This window comes from Miniopterus schreibersii (genome assembly GCF_964146895.1).
Source record: "Miniopterus schreibersii genome assembly, chromosome: X".
NCBI classification, from domain to species: domain Eukaryota; kingdom Metazoa; phylum Chordata; class Mammalia; order Chiroptera; family Miniopteridae; genus Miniopterus; species Miniopterus schreibersii.
Genome location: NC_138104.1, coordinates 73235773 through 73242634, shown reverse-complemented (window position 1 = coordinate 73242634; position 6862 = coordinate 73235773).

Sequence of the window (6862 nt, the reverse complement as noted above, 5' to 3'; positions counted from 1 at the left end):
GTGCTGCCCAGCCCCTGCTATGGCTCTTCGGTAAAGTATGGTATATGAATTCTGAAACACTTGGTCCCAAGAGTTTCCGATAAGGGATTGTGGATGGGTAGTAGTGAAGGCTTTTAACACAGGTCCCTCAGCTGAAGGCAGATAAAGTTGACAAGAACCAAGAAAGACCACAGCGAGTTTATCAGTGATGCACAGAATTGCTTGAGTTGTCGTTTAGCATTTCCGATGATATGGGTTTTCTCCTTTAACCTATTGAAATAATGGATGATTAAAATACTAAAATATTTCTCAATATTACACCATACTCTTGTGACTAGAAAAACCACCAGCATGTGGTACATTTTCTATATCCTGCAGAACTTTAGACACTCAAATCTTACGGATAAAAAAATTTAAACCTATGCTCCTAAGTGAGATAAGACACGTATTTCTGTGTGTGTGTGTGTGTGTGGAGGGGGTGTAGGGTAGGGGGATGGGCACTGGGGGCTTGTGTGCATGGATTATCTTTTCCAGTTTTGGAGTTTAGGCTATCTTTATGAAATAAACTTAGAATAAGTTTGTCTTTGTTTCTAGCTGCTCAATCAGTTTAATAAGTCTTAGGAATTTCTGTTGCTGTTGATTCTCACCCGAAGATATTTTTTCCATTGACTTTTAGAGACAGTAGAAGAGAAGGAGGGAGACAAAGAGAGAGAGAGAGACAGACAGACAGAGAAACTCTGATGTGAGAGAAACACATAGACTGGACTGGGGATTGAACCTGCAACTCAGGTATGTGCCCTTGACTGGGAATGGAACCCGTGACCCTTCGGTGCTCAGGCCGACGCTCTAACCACTGAGCCACAAAGGCCAGAGTGGGAATTTTTCATTTCTGAAAAGAAATGGACGATTGTATTCATCTCTCCTTGAAATTCCCTCAGTAACTTTGGTTCTCAAACTAGCTGGAAAAATAAATATCATTTTCTCAGAAAGCTGTGACTCTTAAAAATGTGCATTCTAGGACAGTCGCAGAAGTATATGGGTGCTGGTATCTGACAGGCTTGGGTGGCTGTCCCAGATCCACCATTTACTCAGTGTGTGACTTCAGCCAGTTACCCTGCTCTCTTATCCTTAGCTTCTTCATTCCTGAAAGGAGAGTATGGTGCTCTTTCCTTGTTCCCCTGGCCTTAGCACAGGGCCATTCTCACATTATTACTCAGTTAATTACTGTGCAAACTTGCTGTGATCATGAGTAATGCATGCATATTATTTAACAAATAGTGACAACTGACATCAACAAGTGAGAGATAATAACTGTTTAAGACTTGTATATATAACAGGGGGGTGTTTATCCTTTGGAAATCGTGAGTAGAATCTCCACGAATTCCTCATATAAAGTTTCTGTAGACTATTTCTAAATAAAATGCATCACCTATTATTTAAATTTCAAATCATATTTATATACACACACACACACACATATATATGATGACAAAGGTTAAGTAGTAATACTACCATTAACTGAAGAGAGAAATCACTTCATTCTAAATTCATCAAACCCCTCCCTGCCAAACCTAAACCTAACCCCAACCCAGACACACACACACACACACACACACACACACACACGCACACATGCACGCACGCACACACAGACACACACTGGTCCTGCTGGCTCCCTGAGACAACTACTTTCAACTTTTATCTGCTTCTCTTTCCACTGGAAAAACTGAATCAATCTATTGTTTCAAGTCATCAGAGAACACAGGTGGCAGGGCAAGCCACCGAGTAAAATCTTCAGAGAGTGTTGAATCCAGAGTGTCAAAACTGCCATCTGCTTTCCTGGATCAGATTTCTCTGCAGTGACCAACTGGTAAGAACCTTGAAATGGTAAACGAGATGAACTGCTTGAGGCTGAGTGTGGACTAGCAGAGAGTGAGAATCTCTTTCCCCTACCACCCCCCACTGGCTGCAGTCTCAGGGGGCATCCACATCTTCCTGGCCTTTCACTTTAGGGAAGGGATTTTCCCATGAAGGTGTGAAGAAGATGCCCTGGTTTTGGGGCTCCCAAAGAGAAGAGGAATCCTTGTCAAAATATCCCAGAGCCTTTTCCATGACAAAGGCCTGTTGTCTGCGGGGAGAAAAGACTTTGCTAGAGCCTTACTTTAAGTCAGGGGTGGGGAACATCCAGCCCGCGAAATCACTTGGTCTGGCCCTGCCAAGGCAACTGCAGACGGGACTTGAAATTCAATAAACCTAGGAGCTTTTTTCATAGCTAATTTTTAGGTTGATAATTTTGTATGGCAGGAGAACGATGTTATAAATATCCAGAAGGCCCTTGGCAGAAAAAAGGTTCCCCACCCTTGCTTTAGGTGGAGGGAGGGTATTCCTCCCACCCCAGCAGCCTCTAGCCTGCCTGTCTCACTCAAAGACAACAGAATAGTCAATAGGGTCAAGACTCCCGGGAAATAATTTGGGAATACTGCAGCCAGGGAAAGGATAGAGGGTGAGGAAAAGGGGAACAAAGTTTGCCGCCCTGAAGCTGGCTTTTCAGATACTGATTTTAAGCAGTTTATCTAGAAGTAAAGGACTCAGAACCTTTGACCCTCCCTTTTCCTGCCTAAGAGATGCAGATGGAAAGGCCTACTCCAGGAAGGGAGTCTTAGGAAGTTACTTTAGCCTAATTAACTATGCTAAATAGGAGAGCTCCAGGCAGGGGCCTGTTAGCTAGATAAGCCCTGTGTCTCATTGTTTCTGAGTTGCCTCATCTGCATCTGCCTGCCAGGTGTTTCCAGCTCTCCCTCAACTACCTGTAAATTGTTCATTCTCACTTCTGAAATCTAACACCCCGACCAGTTCCCTGTTCTCCTTTGTCCAAAATGTCTTATATACCCAATGTCCCCTCACTGTCTTTGGAATTTTCATGCACATGTGGATTCCCCACACATGTATTAAAATTTCATTGCATCCTGTTAATCTGCCTGTTAATTTGATTATTAGCCCATCTGGAAAAAGTTAGAAGGTGGGAGAAAAAACTATGAATTTTCTTTAGCCCCCACAAGGGCATGGAGAGAAGGCAATGCTACTGGAGAAACACTTGTGAAGGTCTCTGCCCAGAGACATAGTCCCACTAAGAGACTGAGATTTAATACTGAAGCTACAGAATTCTCTCCCCCCACACACTTTACCACCACATCAGTGGGGTTCCAGAGAAATAATAGTGAGTTATAACTGAATGCACTGCAAAAACACAGATTCTCTCTGAGCAGGAATACTTTGGGGAGCCCGAATTCGGGAGGGGGCGCAAAATAAGGACACTAGAGGAACTGGAATCCTCTGGCGCTTCTCCTGCAGCAAATATAAAACAGCCCAGCTGCTGGCCAGATTAACAAATATTCCCACTAAACGCCTATTTACATCAGGTCCTGGTACCTAAAAGAACATGTCTGGCTTTCAACAACAAAAAAGTTACAAAACAGGCCCAAAATCAAGAGGGTAAAGATCACAAAGCAGCATTACAACCAACCCCTGATCTGACACACATTTTGGAACTGTCACACAGGGATTTTCAATTAGACAGATGTGAGCAGAGTAAGACGACAGGCCATGTCCAGATGGTCACCAGGGCAGAAAACCCTGAGTGCCTTGTGTGGCCGAAGAGGGGCCACATATTAAACCTGACAAGCTCAGGGGAAGCCCACGTGGCGGCCTCGCAAACTCAGAGACCTAAAATAAACACAGGATGGCCTGAAATTAAAACTTTTAACTAAAAGTAGGTTATGGTGAGTAATCATGTCCCAGGCTAGAATCTACCCTGACAAAGGTCAGTCTTCGCCTTAATTAAGCCTGTCTGTTGTCTTTTTGCATCTAAGAGAACATACCTGATAAACATGCTTTTGCAAAAACAAACTAATTTCCCCTTTTCTGAACCCCTCAAAGCAGGGTCACCTCACCAGAGTGAAGACCACCAATCCCCTCATTGTCATTGTTATCGTGTTAATTGTTGACTGTTAACTATCCTGTACCTGCCTGTGTAAAAGAAGTATGTGTCCATCATTTTACTTTTCATCCAACCCCAGAGGTTTCCCTGCTTTGCTTTCTCCTGCCTCCCTAATCTACCACCAGTGGATTTCCTGTAACCCACTTATGTCTTCTGTTTTTTTATTTTATTGGTTTTTAGAGAGAAAGGGAGAGGGGGAGAGAGAGAGAGACAGAGAGAGAGAGAGAGAGAAACATGGATGTGAGAACATAACATTGATTGGCTGCTTCCTGCGTGGCCCCCCAAGCCCCCCCCCCCCCCCCCGAGGATTGAGCCCACAACCTGGGCACTTGCCACTACCTGGAATCATACCGGCAACCCTCCAGTGTATGAACAATGTCCAACCAACCGGCCACAACACCCAGGGCCTCTGTCTTCTCTTTTATTTGTAATATATAAAGCAGGGTGCAGAACCGCCATTTTCTGGAACATTTTCTCAATCCCTTGAGGTTTTGCTTCCTGGCAATTGTCATCAGTTGGGCTCAGAAAAACTCATAAAAAGTCTCTACAGCTTTGAGTGTTTCTTATGCCAACATTTACTTGGCGTAGTTGGCAGGATTGCAAAGAAGCACACCCAGGGACCACCTTGCAGACCCAGAGTCCTGCTAGGTACCAGCAGGGACCCATTGTGCCCCACCAGCTCCTTGTTTTGCATTGGATGGACTTGGGTGAGTTGTGCTTGGAATTCCAGACCTCCCTGTTTTAAGGTAGGAGGCCCTGATTTTATTTGAACTGTATATATAAATATATTTAATCCTCAAGGAGGAACTAAAGGTTAAGGGTTGACAGAACCCAGGCTAAGGTTGAGGCAGGAGCCGCCCCCATTTTAGGAAGATTCCCCATTTCAGGTATCAGATGACCTCCCTGAATGTACATGTGATCTTATCTGACCTCTGTAACCTCACCCACTATTTTCGTGCCAAAAGCAGGCCCGACCTAAGACCCTATAAAGCTCACCCAAGCCCTTTGTTCGGGGCCCAGAATTTGGAGATGCCTCCTCTGGGACCGCATGCGTTAATAAAGGTCTCCCTTCGCCTCCTCCGGGGTACGGCCTGAGTCTTTTCCGCTACATTTTGGTTCCCTGACCTGGAAAGACTCACGCGTGCAGGCGCTTTGCCACCGGTGAGGGACCCGCGGGGCGTCTGCGGAGCTCAGAGGCGGGAGGGAAGTGCGCGCCCGGGTCTTTTCGGGTCCCGGCCCCTCCGGAGCCCCGCGGACGGCCACTCGCGGAGTCCACCCACCCGGGCTGCCGGGGGAGGACAAACGGATCCGGACACGGGATGAGATCTCTTCGGAACTGGTGAGTGCCCCGGGGACCAGGAGCCCGAGACCAGGCCCACCCTCCGGGTGGAAGGAGAGACTGATCACCTCTCTTGGCCCTTTGGCCACAGGCAGGGACATCCCATCGGGCGGGGATGTCTAAACTCGGTTGACTGGAGCGTGAATGTGAGTGAGTGAATGTCTGTGTGGCTCCACGGGCGCTGGCCCACGGAGTCTGAGTGGGCTCCAACCTGCGGTTCCGTGGTGACCTCATACGGCTCAGGGCAGCGTCAGGCTCTGGGGGACCCCGTCCCTCCCTGCGAGTCTGATCCGGGTCAGGGGTTTATACTGACCTGCCAAAGCTAAGAGGCACCTAAATCCCCGTGAGGGGAGCGGCCAGGCGGGTGACCTGAATACCCCCTCCCTTGTTTGTCTGCGCCGACATGGGGCCGTAGGGTTACGGGGGGACCTCGTCAACGGTATTAGGTTGTGTGCTTAAGAACTTTGACTGGTTCAGGGGACAGGACCCCTCGATGACCCCGGATCAGCTCGACACTTTCTGCTCGGTCCAGTGGCCGTCATTCGGGGTAGGCTGGCCCCCTGAGGGAACTCCTAATCTGGGGATCATCCGGGCAGTACACCCAGTAGTTACAGGGAAGCGAGGACATCCCGACCAGTACACATACACAGACAGGTGGCAGGAACTAGCCCGGGAGCTACTGAGTTGGCTTCGCCAGGGCCAGAAACAGACGCCCCGAACCTTCGGGGTCGCCAGGGCCAAGAAGGCTTCCCGAGTACTGGTGTCCCGCCCTAGGGAAGGCCGGCACCCTCCAATCTACAGGAGTGACCCAGAGGAAGAGCCGCCATTTAGTACACCCCCGCCTTACGCCCCAGAGCCAAGAGCCCCAGAACCGAACGTTCTGGAACCAAAGGCCCCGGAGCTAGAAATCCCCCCGCCCCCACCGTCAGTTTCACCGCGGTGTCGGGCGGAAGCAGTCCCAGCCTCACCGATGGCAACCAGACGCCCTCCCAAGCAGGCCCTCCAGCTACCCTTAAGGGAGACCCAAGGGCCCCCGCAAGTCGGGCACGATGGGACTGAGCTACCAGGGCGTACGATAGTCTACTATCAGCCTTTCACTCCCACAGATCTCCTCAACTGGAAGCATCACACTCCCTCACACTCTGAAAAACCGCAGGCCTTAATCGACCTTATGGAGTCGATTATGCAGACTCACCGGCCCACGTGGCACGACTGCCGGCAGCTACTCCTCACCCTGTTCAGTACAGAGGCGCGCCGGCGCATACTCCAGGGGGCCCTCCAATACCTAGAGACCACGGCACCAGTGGGGACACTAGACCCGGCGCAGTGGGCCAGAACGGCTGCGCCTGAAGTCCGGCCAGAATGGGACCACCACCCCGAAGAGGGCAGGGCGGCCCTGCAGAGGTATCGAGAAGCCCTCCTCCGGGGCGTCCGAGCAGGAGCCACAGGGCCCACCAATATGTCTAAAGTCGCCAGTGTGACCCAACGACCAGATGAATGCCCGGGAGATTTCTACGAGTGACTGTGTGAGGCATACCGAATTTATA